This window comes from Lissotriton vulgaris, chromosome 6 (genome assembly GCF_964263255.1).
Source record: "Lissotriton vulgaris chromosome 6, aLisVul1.2, whole genome shotgun sequence".
Lineage (NCBI taxonomy): Eukaryota > Metazoa > Chordata > Amphibia > Caudata > Salamandridae > Lissotriton > Lissotriton vulgaris.
Window position 1 is genome coordinate 709,040,094 of NC_141694.1, and position 24,990 is coordinate 709,065,083.

Sequence of the window (24,990 nt, forward strand, 5' to 3'; positions counted from 1 at the left end):
TGCCTGTTCTCTAGTGAAACATGCTTTCGAAGTAGCAGAACTTATTGACTCTTACAAATTTGATGTCATGTTTATCATGGAAACCATGGCTACTGACTTCTCTATGCCTGAACTGCTTATGGCCACGCCCACAGGTTACCGTTTACATAGGCAGGACCATCGATTGAAAAGAGGAGGGGGACTGGCTGTCATCTACTGTGAGAATATTAGGGCCAATTTTACTACTATACAGTCAGAGGATTGTGAAGCCCTATCATTCAATTTAGAGCTCACAAAAAAAACATACCTTCAAGGGCTCTCTCATCAACCGCCCTCCAGGCCAGAAAGCTGACTTTCTAAGTTCTATCAGCTCATTTCTTGAGGCTGATATTTGTAATGCCAACTTTACCATTTTAGGAGATTTTAACTTTCATTTAGAGGAGGAAGACAAAGACACTTCATCCTTATTAGAAATTATTGATGCAGTAGATCTTAAGCTTCTTAGCACGATCCCCACACATAAAGCTAGGCACACGCTAGATGCACTTTTTTCTACCTTCTAAGACATTACTAGTCTCAAAGTGCTTCCCTTAGCATGGTCTAATCATTCAGTCATCTTCTTTATGATTAATTGCCCTGCAGTTAACACTCCCCAGAGCAAGGGGCACTGCTCAGCTCAACTTAGAGCTTGGGCTAACATTGACCCAAACCATCTAAAACAGCTGTTAATATCACCCCGGCTGTCGACATTCCTGAGCTTGCAGCAGAGGCATATACTAACTGGCTCAACTCCACCTTTGCCCAAATAGTCCCTATAAAGAAAAAAGGACCAATGCCCCCTGGTTCTCTGAGGCCCTCAGGTGTGAAAAATAAGGCTGCAGACGCCAAGAGAGGAAATGGAGAGCACAATATAACTAAAGTTCATATTCATTGGGAGGGAGAGGGGGGGGGGGGGTGTTCAGCTGCTCTAATTTTGCTGGACCTGTCTGCGGCATTCTATATGGTGGATCACTCCATCTTGATTCACTGGTTGGAAACAAAAGGCATTAAAAACCATGCTCTGAAACTAGTCTCCTCCTTCCAGTGAGACTGGGAAAATGTGATCAACATTGATGCCTTTTCTTCGCAGTCTTTCCGTCTGCCCTGCGGGGTTCCACAGGGCTCTTCACTTAGTCCCGCCCTTTGTAATGTTTATGTTGCAGATTTAGCTCCTATGGACCAATCCTTCGGGTTCACTCTTACATCATATGCGGACGACACACAAATTGTACTATCAGCCACTAAAAATACATATGACATAAGCCGGCACATTCATAACTGCATGAAATACATCTCTGATTGGATGAACATGCACTGCCTTAAACTCAATCCCGGGAAGACCGAGGTGATCATACTCAGCAATAACCCTAATTTCTGGTCTGCCCTGTGCTGGCCTGCAGACATGGGACCCCTTCCTGTTCCCACCTAGAAAGCCAAAGGTCTGGGGGTCATCATAGATGATCACCTACTTTTAGGCAATCAAGTAAATACAGTGGTCTCTTCCTCCTATAACATCCTGAGAATGCAAATAAAATTCTCATCTTTCTGCCTATCTCAGTTAGGAAGTCAATGGTATCCACCTTAGTATTGTTAAAAATAGACTACTGTAACGGTCTCTACATGGGGCTGCATGCCCAATACTTAAACAAATTGCAGGCCCTCCAGAACTCTGCAGCCAGACGTCTACTGGAGATACCCAGGCATCATTCAGTTTCCGCCGGCTGAAGGTCAAAAACAGAATTAAGTTTAAGGCCCTCTGTTTGATCTATAAAGCGCTACATGATTGTGGGTCCACCTTTCTGAGGGAAACCTTTAGTTGATACACTCCAATCAGAAACCTAAGATCAGCAGGCATTTGGAGGTCAAACCCCATTAGATTAAAAAAATCAAAATGGGGTGGCAGCAGCTTTGCGATCAGAGCAGGAACATCATGGAACCTCGTGCCATTCACCTTAAGATCTGCCCCTTCCTTGCTTCAGTTTAGAAAACTTCTGAAAACCTGGCTTTTCAATCAGTACGCTCCATAACTCTGCTCACTGTCTCTCACAGAATTAGCGCCAAGACAACTTAGGGTATACATTGCGCTTTATAAATTGGGTAACAAAACATAACATTACCAATCCAATGATATAAAACAGCTAATCATCTGCAATCAGGAATTACACTTAAAAAGGGTATTTAAGGAATTCCCAGAGTTAACCTATGAGAGGAGCAGGCCCAACAGCACAAATTTGGGAGGTTGTCACTACCAGGACATGTAAAACAAAAAGGTGCACGTCCTATCTTTTACTTACACAGCACCCTGCTGTTATGGCTACATAGAGCTTTCCTTAGGGCCGATATGTAATAAAAGGGGCGTGTTGTTAGAAATGCCAAGTGGAGGTGGCAGTAAACTGTGCCCCTTGTAGTGGAAGGCCCGAGTCAGAATTGAAAAGCTACTTATGTGAGTGGCACAATCAGTGCTGCAGGCCCACTAGCAGCATTTGGTTTACAGGCCCAGGGTATATGGTATACCACTTTACTAGGGACTTATAAATGAACCAAATATACCTATCCAGGCTAAACTAACTTTCATCACATTTTAGACAAGAGCACATGCACTTTAGCGCTGGTCAGCAGTGGTAAAGTGCTCAGGGCCCTAAAGTCAGCAGAACCAGATCAGAAAGAAAAAAATAAGTCAGGGGAAATCACGCTAAAAGATGCCTGGTTTAGCACAGGATTAGCACCGTGCCATCCACGCCGAGATGTAAAATAGCAAAAGGCTTTTACCACTCCAAGCACAGTATTACAGCTTGGATTGGTAAAATACCACTAAAGCCAACTTAGAATAAACAAAAGCAGCCCCCGAAATGTCAAGGGTTGCTTTTGCTGTAGAAATGTAGGAAGGGACTTGCTAAAAATTGCAAAAGACTTTGGGGCATATTCTCAAGGAGTTATGACTGAGTTATCGGCACTTTAGCGCAGCAAAAGTGGCGAAAGAATTATCGGGCCATTCTCAAGCTGGTGCAAACTGCTGATATCGTCAGTTTTCCAACAATAGCTTCCGCAAAAAACATCGCCATGGATGAGAGCGACAACTAACGCTAATGCAGAGTAGGCGTTCCCGTGCAAAAACACACGAAATCACCACTTTCTGATATTCTCAACGACCATCCAGGTCTGCAATCCAAAAGCAGGCGATAAGGCGCGTTAGCAGCTTGAATTTAACACCTGCCTTTTACTGGTGTAAAGCAGGAGTATGAAAGGGAGCCCAGCCTAGAGCAACATCTAAAGACCAACATATGTCATGGAGACACTGATCATGCAGCTCGGAGACCCACGAAGTCCACAACACCCACCGCCACCACCCCATTTCCTCCTCCTCCACCCGACTACCACTGAGGCAGCGCAGAACAGGACAGCGGACCTTCCGAAAATGGCATGGCCCCTCAGCCACACAATAGCAGAATGTGGGGAGAGGTGGGAACCAAGTATATGTGAAGGAGGCAAGTCACCCATGAATAAGAATGCACAAAATCCCAAGTGTGACGTTGATGTGCTGGACAGACCTCAGTATGCAGAGCACAGACCTGTCCATGTGGACATATACTGCTGGTGATTGTAGTGTTGTGGACAGTGGATGCAACCATGTCTCCTCAGGCAGTGGGGAAGACCTCCGTCATGTAGCTGTGTCGTCCCCTCCTGTAAGCGTAAGCGGAGTGGGCAGGTCCGGCGTACACCAGTCCAGCATATGAGCGTGAATGAATAGGCCGGGGCTCTGGGTGTGGTTCACTTCCGGGATGGCCAACGCATCTGCCAGAGCGGTGCCCCTCACCCTGCCACAAGGCTGCCGCCGTGACCACTGGCCTCCTCGACACAGGCCCCCACCCAGTATCGCAGAGTTATATCTGTGCTGCGTGCTGCCATCGACCTACACTGCAGTCAGCAGGGCTCACAATTCAGATCGAATCGCGATTGCAGATGACGCACTCCAGTAGGCAACAGACATTGCTACCAGTGCGGCCCGCCCGGACCACGCATCAATCAATCAATCAATCAAAGCATTTATATAGCACACTACTCACCCAGAGGGTCTCAAGGCACTAGGGGAGGGGGGTCCGCTACTGCTCGAACAGCCAGGTCTTGAGTTGCTTCCTGAAGGCGAGGTGGTCCTGGGTCAGGCGGAGGTGGGTCGGGAGGGAGTTCCATGTCTTGGCGGCGTGGTAGGAGAAGGACCGTCCCCCTGTGGTGGCTCTTCGGATGCGGGGGACGGCGGCGAGGGCGTGGCCGGTCGATCGAAGCTGGCGTTTGGGAGTGTAGAAGTTGAGGCGGCTGTTGAGGTATCCTGGGCCTTGGTTGGGTAGGGCTTTGTGTGCGTGGGTAAGGAGTCGGAAGGTGATTCTCTTGTTGACCGGGAGCCAGTGCAGGTCTCTCAGGTGTCCGGAGATGTGGCTGCGACAGGGGATGTCCAGGATGAGTCATGCTGAGGCGTTCTATATCCGCTGGAGTCTCTTCTGGAGTCTGGCGGTGGTTCCGGCGTAGAGGGAGTTGCCGTAGTCCAGACGGCTGGTGACGAGGGCCTGGGTGACCGTCTTCCTGGTCTCGGTGGGGATCCACCGGAAGATCTTACGTAGCATGCGCAGGATGTTGAAGCACGACGAGGAGACGGCGTTGACTTGTCTGGTCATGGAGAGGGAGGAGTCCAGGATGAAGCCCAGGTTGCGTGCGTGGTCTGTTGGTTTGGGTGCGCTGCCTAGGGCGGGGGGCCACCAGGAGTCGTCCCAGGCGGAGGGTGAGGATCCCAGGATGAGGACTTCCGTCTTGTCCGAGTTCAGTTTCAGGCGGCTGTTCTTCATCCATTCGGCTACCTCTTTCATCCCTTCGTGAAGGTTGGCTCTGTCGGTGGCGGGGTCGTTGGTGAGGGAGAGAATCAGCTGGGTGTCGTCGGCGTAGGAGATGATGTTGAGGTTGTGCTGGCGTGCGATGTCTGCGAGGGGGCTCATGTAGACGTTGAAGAGGGTTGGACTGAGCGAGGAGCCTTAAGGGAACGCCGCAGATGACTTCGGTGGCTTCAGATCTGAACGGGGGGAGGCGGACTCTCTGTGTCCTTCCGGCGAGGAAGGAGATGATCCACTCCAGTGCCTTCTCCTGGATTCCGACATTGCTGAGTCGCTGCACTAGTGTACGGTGGCAGACAGTGTCGAAGGCCACGGAGAGGTCTGGGAGGATGAGGGCTGCTGTTTCTCCGTTGTCAAGCAGTGCTCGGATGTCATCGGTGGCTGCGATCAGGGCGGTCTCGGTGCTGTGGTTGGCCCGGAAGCCAGACTGCGAGAGGTCGAGGGATCCGTTCGTCTCGAGGAAGGCGGCCAGCTGCTTGTTGACGGTCTTCTCGATGACTTTTGCAGGAAACGGGAGCAGCGAGATGGGGCAGTAGTTCTTGAGGTCGGTGGGGTCGGCTGATGGCTTCTTAAGTAGAGCGCTGAGTTCGGCGTGCTTCCAGCTCTCCGGGAAGGTAGCGGTGTCGAAGGAGGTGTTGATGATGTCCCGCAGGTGGAATGCGATGACAGCGTCGGCCTTGTTGAAGACGTGGTGAGGGCAGGGGTCGGTTGGAGATCCGGAGTGGATGGAGTTCATCGTGCGGACGGTGTCTTCGGTGCTGATCGGGGTCCAGGCGCGGAGGGTGGTGTTGGGGGCGGTGGTTTGGTCGTGGCGTGTGTCGGTTGAGTGCTGAAGCTGTTGTGTATGTCCGCGATCTTGTTGTGGAAGTAGGAGGCGAGGGAGTTTCAGAGGTCTTGCGAAGGGGTGATGCCGTTGTTTCCGGCGTTGGGGTTGGAGAGCTCTTTAACGATGTTGAAGAGTTCCTTGCTGTTGTGTGCGTTGTTGTCCAGTCGTTCCTTGAATGCGGTTTTCTTGGTGGCGTGGATGAGTTGGTGGTGTTTTCGGGTGGCGAGCTTGAGGGTAGTCATGTTGTCCGGTGTTGGGTCTCTGCGCCAGGTTCTCTCGAGGGCTCGGCAGTTCTTCTTGGAGCTCTTGAGTTCGTTGGTGAACCATGGGGCTTTCTTGCTACTGGGTCTGCTAGGCGGGGTCTTCAGAGGGGCGAGGTCGTCTACGCAGTTGCTGATCCACTTCGCGAGGTTGGTGGCCGCCTGTCTTGGGTTCGTTGCGCTGGTGGGAGGGTTCATGCTCAGGGAGGTCGCGAGCTGGTCGGCTGTGATCTTGTTCCAGCTTCTGCGTGCAACCTGTTGCTGGTGGTGGTGGATCGTGGTCCTTCTGAAGCTGAAGTGGACGCAGCTGTGGTCCGTCCAGTGGAGTCCGGTGGCGTGGCTGAAGGCGATGTCCTTGCTGGATGTGAAGACGGGGTCGAGTGTGTGTCCGGCGTAGTGGGTGGGGGTGGTGACTAGCTGCTTGAGTCCCAGGTTTGCGAGGTTGTCCAGCAGGGTGGTGGTGTTGCGGTCGTTGTTGTTCTCCAGGTGGAAGTTGAGGTCCCCGAGGAGGATGTAGTCAGTGGAGAGGAGGGCGTGCGGGCTGATGAAGTCGGCGATGTCTTTGCTGAATTGTGTGCGTGGTCCCGGGGGTCTGTAGATGAGGGTGCCTCTGAGGGTGGTCTTGGGGTTGATGTGGACCTGGAAGTGCAGGTGCTCGGCGGGTGCGATGGTGTCGTCGGTGTTGGTCGTGATGCGGATGGTGTTCCTGTGGATAATGGCGATGCCTCCTCCCGTCTGGTTGATGCGGTCCCTTCGGATGATCTTGTAGCAGTCTGGGATGGCGATGGCGATGTCAGGCGCTGAAGAGGCGTTCATCGAGGTTTCCGTGAGGAAGGCGACGTCTGGTGAAGTTGTGTCGAGCAGGTTCCAGAGCTCGACGGCGTGTCTGTGGACGGAGCGGGTGTTGAGCAGGATGGATTTCAGGTGGCTGCTGCTGTTGCTCGTCTTGGTCTTGGTTGGTGCTGGAGTAGTGCAGGTCCGGATGCAGGTGAACTTGCAGGAGTTGCAGCAGAAGGGTCCGAGGGTGCGTCTCGGGGTGGCTCGGTAGCATCCTGGGATTCGGCCGGCGTTAAGTGCGTTAAGGGTGGCGGCGTCGTACGTCCGGCGGGTGGGCTGGGGTCTGCGGGGGCCAGGGGTCCTGGCGCTGGGCGCGGTCCAGGCGTAGACGGGCGTAGACGGGCGTAGACGGGCTTACCTTTGGCGCACCTTTGGCTCTCAGTCGGCGCTCCCGCTGCGCGCGCCCGCTGCGCGGTCGCTCTGGGGGCGTCATAAGAAGGGGGACGGGAGGGCGGGTCAGCTGGGCGGCGGGAGCGGCTCGGCCAATGGGCCGGTGGTGGGCGGGGCCTGTGGCGGGCTGCGGCGGGAAACTGGCGAGCGGGCGGCTCTGCTGTGGCTGGGCCGCTCGGAGGTCAGGGGGGCGTCGGCGGCGGAAAAAGGCGGCAAGGCTAGCAGGCAGGAGCAGGAGGCGGCAGGAGGAGCAAGGGGGTGACCCGGCCTGGTAAGAGGCGCAGCGGTCACTCATTGCGGGCTGAGCACACGCTGAGCACCACAGATGCCACTAACTCTGTGCACCACAAGTCAACGGCACGTGGCCTTATTGAGGCAGAATTCAGCAGGCAAAATACATTGCTCCTAGTGCAGCCATCCCGGATGACGCATCATTGCTGGCTGTGCACCCCCTGAGCGCTTCAGGTGCCACTAACTCTGTGCAGCACAAGTCAATGCCACATGGCTGTGGGCCCCTGCTGACCTCTGCCTCCGGCCTACACTGCAGTCAGCAGGGCTCACACACATCAAATCCATTCCTGACCTTCACGGACGATGCATCATCGCAGGCTGCGCACCCGCTGACTGCCACAGGTACCACTAACTCTGTGTACCGCAACCCATGGACCCTTTATGATTGAGTTATGTACTGCGGACGCAACAATGTCACCTCAGGCAGTGTGGAAGACTGGGGACGATGATGATGAAGATGAGGCAGGTGTAACACACCCCACTGCAGCTGCAGCAGGAATACCGCAAAGGGACACAATCATTGGCAATTTCTTCACATGAGCACGCTCAGCTCTGGTGCCCCTACCTCAGTGCACCACAAGTAATGGCCCCTTCTGATTGAATATTGGGTGACCTCTGCACTTGCTCCGGCTACCTCCATGATGCTTCGCAGTTGTTTGTGTTATGTTGGTGTTTTTCTGTTTCTGCGTTAATAGTGATCACTGTTCAAGTTGTTGCCAGCACCAACCACTCCTTGAGGGCTGGCTCACACACACCCCACACCCATCCAGCACAGGCGTCACTGGATATGTGATCCTGGTAATAAAAAGGGGCTGGGCGCACGTGCCTGTAGCCAGTTCTACTACCTATCCAAGTTTGTCCGTGTGGTCATTATGTATGAATGATGGTCCTGGGCCCTACCACATTACATTGTGCTGTGGACAACGGACCCAACCATGTCACCTCAGGCAGTGGGTAAGAGCTTGGACGTGTAGCTAAGTCGTTCCCCCCTATAAGCGACAATGTGGCAATGTAGCATGCACCCAGAGGGCTGGCTCGCACGAACGGAGTAATGAACGAGCGCAAGACCGCTCGGGTCCAGGATCATACATGACAAGTGTTGTGTGTATCTATATTGCTGCATCATGAGCCAAATGCCTAGCCACATTAGCAGCGCCAGCTCAGCCAGGCATGTACTCTACATCTGTGTCCGCCCTATCCTTACCATAGGCCCACACTCCCATGGCCCACCACCTTCAACGGCCAACATCACAGTGTCGTTGTCAGGCTTGTGGACATGTGCAGACAGGCATGACAATACTGTGCAGTAGGAGTGCAAGTGATGCAATCGTGCAGCGCACATAAGTAAATGGGTTCGGGGGAGGGAGGAGCAGTTGTGAGGCAACGTAACACACAGTGATGCCACTCATATGCCACATGCAAGACATGCCAAAAATGAATCCCAAAGTCGCACTCATCCCACCCCACCCCCAACAAGCCACTTCACATTTCATGAATGCAAGCTGAGTACAAACTTACACTAGGGATGAAAGCTCCTTTGTCTGAAGTATCAGGCGGGAGCACATCTACACCTCCGACCTCGAAATTGCATGTGCCCGGCAATCCCTGACAGATACAATAGCAGCTGATGACGATTCCCACACTACGCACAGCCAAACGAGAGACCAACGTATACACACCCCACACACAGGAGTCCTTGCTCAAAGTTATCTTGCTTGGAATGTCCTTCACACTTACTCCCACAACATCCCAGGCGTACAACTGATGCACACTAAAACAACTCATTGATCCGAGATGTGGCATTACATCCACAGAACTGGCACAGGTCAGAACAGTGGCACTTCAACCAGAGCCACTAACGCAATGGCCGAACATCCCGGACACATGCACAACCCCTATCACGTGGAAATGTACCATGCACGAATGCTGCGTTTACTGGGGGCACTGCATTGGCAGTGCTGCGGATCAGTTACCGGCTAAGCTTCCGCCTTGTCAACGTCATCTGCGTTCAGCCTGTGTTGCATTGTCAATCGTGCATATTCGAGTGGTCCATGGCTGTCTGCTTATCCAACAGGACGGTAGCTGAACTGGATTTTGACATGTGTGTGCGCCCCCTGTTGGTCCACGACAAGGAGTGTCACTGTGATACCCGTTTATAGGATGCCTTGATTCTTGGCATACATGCTGGCAGCTGGAGCTGGGAGAATGCATAAATCCTTGTGTGCAGTGACCACATTGAACCGCACCCCTATTGGGCTGTAGTGCAAATTGGTGTAAGGGAGTGGACGCAGTACATGTGTCCAGACCTGCTAATGGATCGCCTCGCCGTCCTGTTTGATGAAGTCGACAACTACCTCATGTTGGAAATGTTAGACTACGAAGCTGCAATCACTTTCATGGACGAGTAACTACGTATCTGCAGCCACAACAGATTGGAACACATTGCACATGTCCAGACACCTGGCGGAAGCCGGGAGAGATTGAGACAAACCCTCTTTTTAAAAACGCTTGTGTGTGATACTCTGTAATTTTTTTAAAACAATCACCTCTTTGCACTTAGCAATTCACGAACAGCGAGCTCATCGCTGCAACGCTTGTCACTCCCACCGCCATTCTCGAGGGCGAGGCGCGACTAGAGACACGCCCACTTCAGGCGGCCACGCCCCCCTGACTACACTATAAATAGTGCGCGCAGCTGGAAAGCGCGACACTAAGACCGACGAGACTCCTGAGGCGGAAGCCGGGAGAGATTGAGACAAACCCTCTTTTTAAAAACGCTTGTGTGTGATACTCTGTAATTTTTTAAAAACAATCACCTCTTTGCACTTAGCGATTCACGAACAGCGAGCTCATCGCTGCAACGCTTGTCACTCCCACCGCCATTCTCGAGGGCGAGGCGCGACTAGAGACACGCCCACTTCAGGCGGCCACGCCCCCTTGACGCCTCTTCTCCTGACTATAAATCATGTGCCTCGCCAGGAAGCGCAGCGGGCGAGCGCAGCGGGCGCGACGATTGCGCGCCGAAGGCGTGCCTAAGGTAAGCCCGTCTGCGCCCGTCCGCGCCAGACCGAGCCCTGAGCCCATACCCCAGGCTGGTCATAACTGCCCTCGATTGAAATATTCACTCGATACTCTGTACCAGCTCCGGGAACCAGTGAACATTAGATGTAATGGAACTATCATGCCAGAAACCGATCCTATGGGCTGCCCAAACTGCGACTACAGGTTATCCCCATCCCCCCAACCCGAACCAGCTCATCTCGAGATGGCCCTGCTGAATTGTAGGTCACTCCCAAAGCATCAGACAGAAATCCACTTACTACTATCAGAGTTGGACTTAGATGCTCTGTTCTTAACAGAAACTTGGCTTTCCCCTAGCACAGATCCAGACATCAATCAAGCACTTCCTCCCGGATACCTCATTAAAACATTAAATAGACCGAAGGGTATTGGCGGGGGTATTGCGATCATCTACCGTGATAATCTTTCATGCCAACTTAAAGATAGCCCCATTCTGGATAGTGAAAACGTTCTGTTCTCCCTTCACCTGCCACCATCTACGACACTTTCTGGGGCCCTAATCTACCGCCCTCCGGGACAGGTAGGGGGTTTCATAGACTCACTCACGGACGCCATCTCTTCTCGTGCTTGTGTGACCCCTAACTTTACAATCCTTGGAGACTTAAATCTCCACTTCAACGATCAAGGCAACAAACTCGCAACTGACCTAAAAGCCGATCTGGCTTCCCTTAATCTTCATCTACTTAACAATGAACCCACCCATACGAAAGGTCGGCTACTGGACCCTATCTTTTCCAACCTTTCCACCCTCACTGTACAAACCCCTCTGCCCCTTCCCTGGTCAGACCACTTTTTGGTCCCTTTTAAACTTCAACTTCCAGGCAAATCGTCTGACATCCCCCTCCTTCGAGTCCCTTCTCGTCCCTGGAAAAAACTGGACACAACTTTATGGGATCAGGCACTGACGTCCACTGTACCCCTAGTAGACCCTAATCCCTCGTCAGCTGAAATCCAACTTCATAACTGGATAAAAGACTCCCTCGACTCAGTTTTACCTCTTAAAACTCTCTCTTCCAGTAGGAAATCGTCCAAACTACCATGGTTCACTGAAGAACTTCGTGAATTAAGAAGAAAGGGCAAAAGGCTTGAACGCCGTTGGAGAAAGAACTGGAACACAATTGACAAAAGCGACTATAGAACCCATATTAGACTTTATAAAAACGCATTAAAAACTGCACAGGCCAACTATTTTGAGGAGCAAATAGCCTCCGCCGCTAATTCCGCGAGAGAGACCTATCGAATAGTGAAACTCCTCACCAAAATACAAGACCCTCCATCTTCCCCAGACGTGGATGGCGCAAAATGCAACCAAATGGCAGATTTCTTTTCGGCAAAAATTGCTAAAATCCTGAATTCCCTTCCAGCCCCACCTACCACTCAAACACTCCTTGGCTCCACCCTCTCCAAGACACCCCGAGATTAACCTCTTTCTCCCAAATCACCATTGAAACGTTTCTCAACGTTTTACAGAAAGTCAAAAGTGGCTCCCCATCAGACCCAGCCCCCATTAGTAAACTGAAGCTAGTTGCTCCCACTATTGCTCCCCTGTTTACTAAGCTGATCAACGCCTCCTTTGAAAACGGTATAGTCCCGGCGAACTGGAAAAAAGCCACAGTTAAGGCTCTCATAAAAAAACCGCACTTAGATCCCACAGACCCTTCCAATTTCAGACCAATCTCATTGCTACCAGCTATGAGTAAAATAGCTGAACGAGTAGCAAATCATCAACTTTCGGATTTTTTAGAGACTAACCATCTTCTCCGCATGTCCCAGACAGGCTTTAGACCAGGACAGGGGACCGACACCGCTTTGTTAGCCGTTGTCGAGGAAGCCAGGGGCATATTGGACGCAGGAGGATCAGTGGCAGTGATCCTCCTCGACCTGAGTGCCGCCTTCGACACGGTGGACCATGCAACCCTTGTCCAGCGCCTTGGCCTAATAGGAGTGGCTGACTCCGCCCTGGCCTGGATATCATCCTTTCTCAAAGACAGGTCCTTCCAAGTGGCTGACGGGTACTCCGTCTCCACTGCTCAGTCTCTTAGGTGTGGTGTGCCTCAGGGATCTTCCCTGAGCCCCACACTTTTTAATGCTTACATGGCTCCCCTTGAGGATGTTGTAAAGCCGTTTGGCATTAAATCAATAATGTATGCTGATGACACCCAGCTGGTCGTCTCCCTTAACCAGGCTGACAACGCCTTGTCCAATCTGAGCAGCTGTCTGGAGAAGGTGCACCAATGGATGTGCGAATCAAGGCTAAAACTAAATGGGGAGAAATCGGAAATACTCCTCTTAGGAACCTCCAACAAAATTCCCACTTCCCTTCCTTGGCCACCATGCATGGGAACACCACCCATTCCCAAGTCCGAAGTCAAGAGTTTAGGGATATGGCTTGACCAGGATCTAAGTTTCAAAACTCAGGCGAGAAAAACGGCGGGAACCTGCTTCGGCCTGATAAAAATGGCTCGAAAGATTTTACATCTACTTCCGCTCCAGTCCAGGAAACTCTTGCTGCAGGGGCTTGTGAACTCCAGACTGGACTATGGAAATGTCCTGTATCTGGGGGCCCCAGCCTCGGTGATCCATAGACTTCAATGCGCACAGAACGCGGCGGCGAGAATCCTCACAGGAACTTCAACGAGGAATTCGGCCAAACCAGCTCTCAGAAGTCTGCACTGGCTGCCAGTAGAGGGTCAATTTTAAGACCCTGTGCATTACTCACAGAATTTTGCACAATGAAGGCCCTCCCATTCTCAGGACACTGGTGACTCAACAACAGTCAAGTCGCCAACTAAGATCCAACTCTCTTTCCCTCGCCAATGTCCCTAGAATTAGGAAGGCCAGAACAGGCGGCCGCCTGTTCTCCTATAACGCTCCTAGACTGTGGAACGCCCTTCCTCTTTCCCTGAGGCAAGAACATAACCACCTCAGGTTTAGGAAACGCCTAAAAACCCTACTTTTCCCTTGAGTTCGCCTTCCTGACCATTCCTTCCCTCAGTACCGTGGTCTTTTTCTCAGCGCCGGGATGCCTTAGGGTAGCTGTGCGCTCTAGAAAACATAAAATCAAATCAAATCAAATCAAACCTTGTTGCATCTTGGAGATCTGGTAACATATCCCACGACAACAGTGGACATGGCCGCATTCGTCTGAACTCCGACTACATGAGTGGACAACAATGTGGCTTAACACACACCTGTGAAAGGTGAGGCACTCCCCCGGAGTGGACAGCATCGTTTGGCAACATTCCTCATTCTGACATGCTGCTGCATTGGTCTGCATGTTGTGGCACTTATCTTGCCCATACTGACACGCATGTGCTAATAAAGTCTACGCACCTTCACTTGTATTCAACTGTGATGAGTGTTGATTTGAATGACAATGTGTGTCTCAATGCCTATCTGCGTCACGGCCATACCTGCACATTGATAGCATTACCCAGGGAGTACCTTATTGTGGAATCACTGTTCCTACATTCATCCATACTTTCATACTTGATTGGTCATGGCCATAACACATCTGTGTGAATTGGAATGTTTTATTCACATTCATGGAGTGTTGACACTGGACCAGTACAGGGCCATGCAAACACCACTTTACATTGTTTGCCGGTGGAGGGCCAGCCAGAGTGCTTTCGGGATTGACAAGTTCATATGGAGTGGAAGACAACAGTCCGCAGTATGAATACTGTGTCATTGGTAACCAAACCAAATATGGCAGTCCATGTCGAGGACCAAGGTGAGTGTCGCTCAGTGTATAGAGGGACAGTGGGAGGTGTTATTCCAGGGCATGATGCAGAGGGCAGAACCATGCTGAACCCTGCCATATGGCGTAGATGAATGCTACCACTTCATTTTAGCCTCAAAGCCAGATTCATCATCATCTTCGTCCTCTGATGTGTCAGGTGCCTCACATGCGGGTGGTGGTGTTTTGTCTGCATCACGGTGTATCAGGGGACGGAGATGGAAAATCTGCTGCACTGTGTGGCACTGACACTTCAGGGGGTGGAGATGTGGATGTAGTAATAGCACCAGCAACCACCCGCGCCAGGCCTTGTGGTGGCGATGCCATGATGAGGATCTGCAGGGCATGGAAGACCACAGCTACATCTCGCTGGTGTGCAGCCGTGGCAGCCATTTGTGAGGCTTGCATCCGCTCCATGTTCTCCATGATCATTCGCATGTGACGCAACTCCTTGCTGACATCACTGGGGCCAATCTGACTAGACAGTTGCTCTTGGATCAGAGTCATGACTCCAGCGGTCAGCCATGGCTTGTTGTAGAGCAAGGACCAGACAGTGGGTGTCCGTTAGGGACTGTGAGTGGTCCCTGATGGGACTTAGACACCCACGTATGGCATCTAGTTTGGCTGCCATGAGGTCCGACCCCACCCGCAGCTGGTCAGAAAGCTCCTCCTGGCACCCTAACACACAACGTTGGAAGGCCATGTGTTGGTCGTGGGGGTCCTGGGAGACAGCCGTGGTGGTGGGTGCTTCCTGCTGTGTGGTATGTGCAGGGGGTGGGGTCTCATGGATGCAGCTGGGATGCCCTGCTCCAGGAGGTGGAGTGCTGCAGCTGTCCCTGAGCTATTGGAGTGCGCTGGTGTAGATGTTGGGGAGGTCCTCTTCATCATCAGTGCATAGTTGTCGGGCCTGCTCTGCAGGAGGTATTGATTCTCCCTCTGCAATGTGAAGGGGAAATGTAGATTGACATTGTGTTCACATGTATCTTCACGCATTGTACACTTTTTCTGTCAGACTGAATTGCAATGTACATTATGACTGTTTATGAGGAGATGCCTATTTGAAGCGGGACAGTTGGCATTTCTAAACCATCATGTGAGGTTGTACTTGTACATTGTCATCTCAGTTTCCTGCGATGCCAAATGCAAATGGCCATATTCTACACACAAGCGGCAGCAGCTGCGTCCTCTGTTCTGTTGTGAAAGTGTTGCAGTTTGTACCACATTGTTGTCAATGTTGGGGTGCACTGCATCGTGTGTGTGTGTTGCATTGTGAGTGAGTTGCCCCTTCGGCTCTGATTTGGCTGGTCCATATCCCTTTCAGGCGGTGTGCCTTTCACTTCTGTGTTTATACAGTGCTGAGATGTTGCAGACTTGCGTAAATTGAGCTCTACGTCAGAGTTGTGACTCTTGGGCATGGTTTGTCCGCAGTTGTGCTATGCTTGTGCATATGTGACATTGTGCCCATCTCCTCATCCCCCCAGTCCCTGGTTGTTACTCACCCTGTTGCTGTTGGCTCAGGTCATGTTGTGCAGTATCCAGTCCCACAACTCCTGCCACAGTCTCCCCAATGATGGTCCCAGGCTGGTCCTCCGTGGGGCTTGTGAGGTTCTGGTTGTCCTCTGTACTTGCTCCGGCTACCTCCATGATGCTTAGCAGTTGTTTGGGTCTTGTTTGTGGTTTTTGTTTGCCGCTTTTATAGTGATTTTGGCTGCCTGACTTGTGGGACCTGCAGGCTGGCGCTGCTTCTTGCTTGTTTTTTTATCGCAGTTGTGCCCATCGCAAGTTTTTTCACGTTGGTGCTTAGATTTTTTCACCGTCCAGGGACTTTTATCGTGGAAATTTGACACGGTATCGGGTAACTATCGCATGTTACCACCGTGTTGTGAATAGGACGTTAACGCTGAGTTATTTTCCAGCGATATGAAACATTGCGTTAACCTATTTTGGCAATGATTATCGCACACTCTTGAGAATATCCGCCTTTGTCTCTTTCTAGCATGCATGGATGGAACTGTGCTAATCCCATGCTCAGAAACTTTGCTAGAAAAACTGATATTTGAGGTGAGCAGATTCAGAGTGTTGTTAGTGTTGTAGGGTGCTCTATACAGGAGCTGCTTTCGACCTAAACTTGGGAACTACCCAGAGTACTCTATGCCTTTTTTCCATAAGTGATGCAGCACTCTAAGCCTAAAAAGGTACTTTGATGTGCGCGTGTGTATATATATATATATATATATATATATATATATATATATATATATATATATATATATATATATATATCTATCTATCTCTCTCCAAACCAAGTTTGAAGACGCACTTCCAGGCAGATGTGTGTAATGAGGCTAAAAAAACGACATTTCGCACTGAAGTTCCTTTCTTTAGCCTAACGTGTTTCAGACCTTCCTTGGTCCTAGTTACAGGTAGAAATACAGCTTTGCACAGACACTCCTGCAGCACCTCCTATTAGCATGTTAATTGGTAGTATTGCCCTCTAGTGGGCTCTCAAGTGAGCTTCAAACTTTACAGAGCATGCTGGAATGTGTAGTGCTAACAGTTTTTTTCATTTCCTTTAGTAGGTGTGCACTGCCATATAAAATAATTTCTTAATTCACAGCCCTCCAGTGGGCATTTCAGTGTCATTTGTCGAATAAAATCTGCTCACAATAGGAAGGGTCAGCGGGAGGTCACCTTCGTGCAAATGGAGAGGTAATCATAAGGGGCACCCCCACCCTCGTACTTTGGATGAGGACAGCTTTGCAGGCTCCCGACTCAAGGGGAGTAGGCGTGTAGGGCTAGGTGGCGGCGTAAGGGAGAGATGCAGAAGTTGTGCAGCATTCTGAAAGGATCGTACCATCCGGCGTTTAGACTTCCACCGAAAGATAAGCGCAAACGGGTGGCCCCATTGATACTGAATGTTCAAATTTCTCAATTTATCCGTCACTGGTTTGAAATCCCGGCGCCGCTGAAGCATAGTGGGTGGAAGGTCTTGAAATATCTGCATGCTGGCACCTTTATAAGTGAGCTCCAGTTTGGAGCGCGCCGCTTTAAGAATTACCTCCTTTTCAGTGAAACAATGGACCTGGGTTAGAATATCAGGGATGAGGAACGACACGCGGTGTGCCCGGTCCAGAGCTGGTGGGGAGGCATCATCGACCCCCCAGATCTCATGTAGTAGCTGGGCAACAAATGTCATGATGTCCGTTCCTTCGGCCCCAACAGGAATCCCCCCTAAGGCGGAGATTATTCCAGCGGCTCCGGTTTTCCAAATCCTCCTGCTTTAACTGTAGGTCAATTTGTTGTTCTTCTAGGGCGTCCAAGCGTTGCCAGAGGTGTTCTTGGTCCTCTGTTCTCATGTCTACAGTCTTTTCAAGGCAATACACCTTTTCCCAAATATCAGTAACCTCCTTTCTGAGTTCAAGAACACAGGAGTGGACCTCTGAGTGTTAGGAGCCGATTTCAGATTTGAGCTCTAACATGAAGTTGGCCATGAAGGACTGGGTGACTGGTGCCGAATCTCCTCCAGCCGATGATGCCATATCTCCAGGAGCTGTAGTGCCCGGTTTATTCCAAAGCGCTATAACCGGATTGTCCTTTGAGGGGACCGCAGAATCCTCACTGCCTTAGTGCACGTCATCACCCTTCGCAGCCCAACGCACTCCGGCACCAAATAAGATGGTAAAATTGGGCAAGGGGGCACGGGAGATCAGTCACGTGCACCAACAGCGTCCAAAGAAGATCAACGGACTTCAAGATGTAGGGCCCCATGAATGGCACGATGAGTGGGGTCCCACCGTCAAGAAGGCAGAAGGGGGGGCAAGTGACCGTGCAAGAGTCGGTCCCACTGTGGGTGCCACCCCACCACAGCGTTCAGTTCCTGAATGATCAAAGCTGGAGGACTGGAGCCGCTGTATACCAAGCGTAATGCAGGCGAGTCAAAAAGAGGGTACAGGAGGCGAGTGCCCGTTCGGAGCCACAATGTCCAGGGCCACAGCATCAGTTGCACTAGGCAAGATGGAGGGGAATATCCCAGCCAGAGCATTGCTGGTTACTGGAGAATAATAAAGTTTACCACAGGTCCCCTTTTTGCGCAAAATTCATCGTCTGCAAGCCCCTGCAGCTAGGGTCCCACACTCCAAGACAGACAGCACATCCGCAAGGCACATCCCCATGGTGGTAGTGTCCCAGCCCGGACAAGCGTGGTCCCAGGAGTCCGAGGCGTGCAAGGAGCCCCCGCTACCGGAAGGCGTAGAGTTGGAGAGCTTTACGCTCCTAAAGGCAGCCAATCCTCCAAGAGCTCAGGCAGCAGGTCGGAGGGGGAAACACCAGCACACCGCTATGGTAGACCCCAGTCCATCCTCGGCGCTCGAGTGGGTCGGGCAGCTAGCGAGCAGTAGTCTACTGTGGGGGTCCGCCGGGTCCAGCCCAGTAATCACTGCCAAGTGGAGCTATTGTATGTGGCGTGCCTTGCCACTACTCCGCATCCATGGGGGCCCAGCACAGGGACGGAGTGAGGCCGGCAGGGGGAGATGCAGGACTGTGATCGGCCGCAGGCTCACCAGTTCGGAGGGTCTGCGATCTCAGTCCAAGCCACAGCGAAGACGAAACTGGTTCCTCTGCAGGCTAGCGCCCTTCAGACGCCCCCTCTTGTTGTCGCAGGCCGCCCGGGTGCACCAGGCGATGTAAAGAAAGGATTCAGGCCTCGAAGAGCCCCCCAGCAAACCGGTTGGCCCTGCCTCGCCCGGGGCAGTGGACAGGCCCAAGATGGTGGTCGCTGCAGATGATGATGCCGGAGCGAGCCCCTGTCAGCTCCCTAGTCGCAGCGGGCGTCCACACAGAGCCAGACGTCCTCCACAGGGTGGCAAAGTCTTCAGCGGGGCCCATGGGGGGGGGGCGGGGGGGAAACAGCAGTGCTCAGATGGCTCACGATCTTAGCAGGCAAGATGGCAGCCACTACAGTCAGGCGCTGTGACGGACCCACCAAAGCCATCGTCCGCACTTCGGGAGGTGTCCTGCCCGTTCCGCTGCCTGTGCACTTCGGTTAGCAGCACTGGTAGAGTCCCAACTTCGCTTTAAAAGAGTCTAAAGGCGACTGTCTGCCGGAGCTCCTGCTGCGTGCGTCTCACTCCATTCGTAGTGAGACCACGCCCCCCAGAAGACCACTTTGAGTTTCCATTGGAACACAGTGAGACCTCATTTGTTTAACAAGAACATTTTACTTTTTCAGCAACGCGCATGCAAAAATGATGCCTCGTATAATATGGTTTCATTTATTCTGCGATGGGCATGCAATGTTGTTTGATGCCTTTTTTTATAAATTCCAGTGCGATGTGCAAGCAATAGCATCCTTTATATTACTGACAGATGCACAACAACCAGCATTAAACTATTATTATAATGTACTTTGATGCAACAGTTATTTTCTCTTTGAATTTTAAGTGAACATTACCATATTATGTATATTTAAACAGTTGAATGAAGTTGATGTCAAGTTCTGTCATCATCATTGATCCTTTGGTACCCTCACTATATCACGGGACGATAGTACCAGAATTTCGGGAGCTAGAAGAACTTAATGTGTAAGTTTATTTAATCCTTTATTTTTCTTGTGATGTGGCAAAGAAATTATGGGAAATAAACATAGTCCAGTGCACATGTCTCTTGAAACGACAGATACACCAAGAAATCAGTGGGAAATGGTTTAGTGCATTTAACTTTTATTTAACTGTTACTGGTGGTGGGAAACTCTGCTCAAAGGAATTTTACCATTGTATTTCACCGTTTAGACTTAGAGGGTCAGAATATCTTGGCTCATTTTCCAGAGTACAAAGTTGAAACTGTAGCCGTGAAGGTTTACGAAGAAGTTATTTCACACCTAAAGAGCCACTTCATAACTGAAGCATGCATCACAGTAGAAACAAAAAAGTATTATGATATCAACCACTTCACAAATCAATTGGTCAATATGTTGCAGCACTCTGCATTCTGATTATAGACGCTTTGGAGATAAAATTATAAGAAACTAAGTAGTAGGTCACTGTTTTATGAAGAAAGTGCAAGAATATTTATTGGCTCGAACTAATCCCAGTTTAGAATAAACTATTGCAATTGCCAAAGGAACAGAAAAATCAATGCTTTCTTTTAAGGTTCTCAATTTATACTCGAGATGAAAATGTCAGCATGTTTGTGAATGTTGTAAACAGAGATAGATGCGGGACAAAGGAAAGTAGTTAAAAGAAAAGTGACCTTGGCCCAAACAAAAAAATATGCTTGAACAATCAAAACTACGAAAACTCCCTGTTTGTAGGCAAAGCCAAGTCTTTATGTTCTTCCTAAACCTGGCATAGTTTTCTTCTTTGCGAATGTGAGGGGGGAGTGTATTCCAGAGAATAGGCCCTAGGACAGAGAAGGATCTTCCTCCCATTCTTGCCAGTCTGAACCTGGGGACCACAAAGTTTGCTGCGGTTTGGGAGCGCAAATTCCTTCCCGGTATGTAGGGAGTAGCTAGTGATTGCAGGTATTCCGGTGCCGTTCTGGATTTAATCCTGAACATGTAGCTCAGGGCTTTGAACCTAATGCGGTTTTCCACCCTGAGCCAATGCAGGTCATTCAGGTGCTTCGACACACTGGTCATTTTTGGAATTCTGCACAAGAGTCTTGCAGCTGAATTTTGAACAAGTTGTAACCGTTTAATGACTGCCTGGTTAGAACCCTGATAAAGAATGCTGCCGTAGTCAAGACGAGATATTATAAGTGCGTTGACTACGGTCTTTTCGGTAGCAAGGGGAAGCATCCATACGCAGGATTACAGTTAGTTGGGTGTCATCTGCGTAAGAACAGATTTCGACACCCCACTTTCTTCCTATCACTGCAAGGGAAGACACAAACACGTTAAACAACGTTGGGCTCAATGAGGCCCCCTGTGGGACCCCATATTTGATGTTCCGATGAGGGGATGAGAAGTTACCCATGCGCACTGATTGCGCTCTATCCGACAGAAATGATTGCAACCACCCCAGTGCTCTGTCCCGGATACCTTTTGCTGCCACCAGCTGCCACGCTCTATTGTTCCACCAGTTGATTCCTCGCAGAGGAGTGTATCTTCAAACATGTTTATGTTTGAAGATGCATCCCTCGTGAGAGATCTTTCAGTTAGAGCCACAGTTGTTGTTAGTGTTTTTAAGCTGTTGGATTATCTGGAAGGCGGTAGCACTCCCGTGTTGATGCGGACTCATACTTGGAATAAAACTTCTTTTGGATTATTTCTCGTTTCTGCTTGCCATCGTTTTTGGATAACTCATCTTCTTTACATTTGGCGACGGGATTCATTTTAAAAATGAGGAATTTGAGCATCTTCACCAAAATCTTTGGAACGTTACACTGGTCAAAAAAGATCTGAATCTAAAGATTAATTTGTTCTACTGCGCACTTTTTAAAGCAAAACGTTTAGTTATCTCGTACCTCTTTAAAAGGAAGAAAACCGAGGAGATTTCAGCCGATAGTGCATTTTTGAGTGTTTCTGTGATTTTAGACTGAGCTTCAGAGTCGGAAACCACGCGAGATTTGAACGTGATGACATCATCACGCAACGAAGTAAACCATTTCTGAAGCCGATTTGGAAAGGAAAAACGCAACGCGCACTTATTCAGTTGTTTAAATTGATATTTCACTTGAAAGTCGTTGCGCAAATATTCATTTCTGAGTATATCTCATTACAAGAATAGAAACTACGGAATGGTATGTAAAAGTTTTCATTTACGAGTTAACAAGAGTGCATAAAGTTAAAAGGAAGCATTTTTCTTTTGAGGAGACTAGAGATACATTCATTTGATATTTTAAAGACTGTTAACTTATTAACTCTGAAGAGAGTAGAGGTACATTAAGAGACATGTTTCCTGCATAAAATTGAAAGCATATTTTTTTTGAAAGTACAATATAATAGACAATTTTAAAGAAAAGAAGAGGCATTTGAAGGAGGAAGGTTTAAAGGAGTGTTAATTTAAGTCTGGTTACATTTACTCTTATTTTACAAAGATGGCTAATAATCAACAAATGATTATATTGAACAATTTCTTACCTGTCAATGGCAAACCAGTAGAACCGTGGAAAACAGGGTTTTGTAGCTTCGAGAATTATCTAGTAGCAGTTGATGCAGAGGAATATGCTCCAAAGAGGAAACTAGCTCTTCTTTACAGCCACTTAGGAAGGGCTGGAAGACAAATATATGATAACTTGCCTACTTCAATTCCACCTCCAGGGAGAGGTGAGGGCTGGAATGTGTATACAGACGCTATTCAAAGACTAAACAGGAAATTCTTGGAACAACCAAACGTCATTCTTGGGCGTTTTAATTTTAGGAAAAGAAAGCAAAACATTGAAGAAAGTGTACAAGACTTTATCTCAGTCTTGAGGAACATGTCATCTGAGTGCCACTTTGGTGGTGATCTAGACATCTACATCAGGGATCAATTAGTTTATGGCTGTTGTCATAAAAAAATTCAAGAAAGAATTTTGAGTTGCAGAGATCCAACGTTAGCTGAAGTGATTGACATGGCTAAAAGCATCGAAAGGAGCATTGTTTCTTCAAAAAGTATAGTGGTTGAAAATGTCTCACCTGGTAATTTGGTGCAGAATGATGTATCTGTTAATGCTGTAGCCTTTAAAAATAGATCTAGTAGACCTCAACAGAGAAAAATTAACACATGTTTTTTCAGGTGTGGGTCAAGAACACATCTCAGTAACAGTCCCACATGTTTTGCATTAGGAAAGAGGTGTACAAACTGTCAAAGGATTGGCCATTTTAGTAGTGTGTGTAAGTCTAAGCGCACTGTTCACGTCAGGAATGTAATAACACATGAAGCTGATGTTCAGAATGATGTTATGTCAGGGCTTGATGTAATTCCTTTAGAGTCTAGTTTGCAAGATATGACTATTAACACTATAGATGTACCTTCATTTTCAAATGAGGTAAAAGAAATGTTAGCAATTGACTCATGTGAAAGCTTGCTTGATAATGAACATGTGACGGAACCAACTTGTGAAGTGCTTGTTGGAAAACATGCACTTGACATGATGGCTGATTCTGGCGCACCTGTCACAATTATTTCTGATCTTACATTTGACAAATTGTGGGCATCTTCAACTAAGCTTTCAAAAGTTGACATTATTCCAAAAGCATATGGAGAGAAGAGTATTGATATGCTTGGCTATTTCATGTCGGGGATAATTTGTTTAGGGAGGAAAACTTATACAAAAGTCTACGTTGCTATTAAGGGAAAAAATATTGAGGGTTGGCAAGATTTGGCTAAGATGAGATTGAAACTTGTCCCAGGTTCTAAGAATCCAGTTCAATTGAATGATATTGAGATATCACTAATAGATGAGGACAGTAGCTCCATTGTTAATGGCATCATTGAACAGTTTCCAGAAGTTTTTTATTAAAAAATTGGGAAAATTAAAAAATGTGAACATCTCATTAAATTGAAACCTGGCACAATTCCAGTTTCACATAAACTGAGATCTACTCCCCTTAGCGTTAGGGAAGATTTGAAGAAGTTATTAGAAAATATGGTTGCAGATAAAATAATTGAGCCTACAGACTCATCACAATGGGTTAGTCCGATCGTGATTGTACGAAAAAAGGATTCAAGTATTCGCCTTTGTGCGGACCTTTGGTCACTAAATAAGAATATACTGGTTGATTGTCATTCCATTCCCAAAATCGTAGCGCTTACCATCAGATTCCCTTATCTTCCCAGTCAACCGATTTGACAACATTTATAACGCCTTTTGGGGCCTACAAGTACTTGAGATTACCGTTTGGGCTGGTGTCGACCGCAAGCGTTTTTCAAAAATGTATGGACTCCCTGCTTAACAAGATTATTAACGTTCAGGCTTATAAAGATGACGTTTTAATCTTTTCAAAGAATGTAGAAGAGCATGTTAAATCTTTGAAAGAAGTTCTTTCACGTTTTAAGAATATAGGTATCACTTTAAGTAAGGAAAAATGTACGTTTTTTAAAACAGAAGTGGATTACCTTGGTCACTGCATTTCTTCAAGTGGCATAAAACCTAAATTTTCCCTTACAAAGGCTATATCTGATGTCCCAGTACCGGTTAATAAAAATACATTAAAATCTTTCCTAGGTATGACGGAGTACTATTCTAGGTTCATTTTAGGGTACTCACAAGTTGTACAACCTTTAAGGGATCTTCTTAAGAAAAATGTTAAGTTTGAGTGGTCTGAAATTGTTGATAAATCTTTTAATACAATCAAGAAGGCAATTCTTAATTCTCCAGCTTTGTCCTCTTTCACCCCAGGAGTTATGTGCACAATTTCGGTTGATGCAAGCCAGCTTGGTCTAGGCGCTATCTTGTGTCAACATATGGGTTCAAGTGAGCGTACAATAGGTTTTGCATCTAGGTCCCTTTCCTCTGCATAGAGGCATTATTCGACTATTGAAAGAGAAGCATTGGCTTGTTCGTGGGCCGTGGAAAAATTTAAGAGCTTTATTTGGGGAACACACTTCATCTTACTGAGTGATCACAAACCTTTACTTAACTTGTTGAATGGTAATGGAACTGGTAAAGCTTCTGCACGTCTTGTGCGGTTACTTTCAAGGTTACATGAATTCAATTTTACCATCCGGCATATTGCTGGTGATCTCAATG

At 48.8% G+C, this 24,990-nt stretch overlaps 1 long non-coding RNA gene across 1 annotated transcript in view; it reads right to left on the reverse strand.

Annotated features, from left to right (window-relative positions):
• Positions 1-24,626, reverse strand: part of LOC147707879 (uncharacterized) — a 65,559-nt gene extending 40,933 nt beyond the window's left edge. Inside the window, exon 1 of the long non-coding RNA XR_015296476.1 lies at positions 22,397-24,626. This is a non-coding gene — a long non-coding RNA (uncharacterized LOC147707879). The remainder of the gene's footprint in view (positions 1-22,396) is intronic.
• Positions 24,627-24,990: the final 364 nt, after the last annotated feature.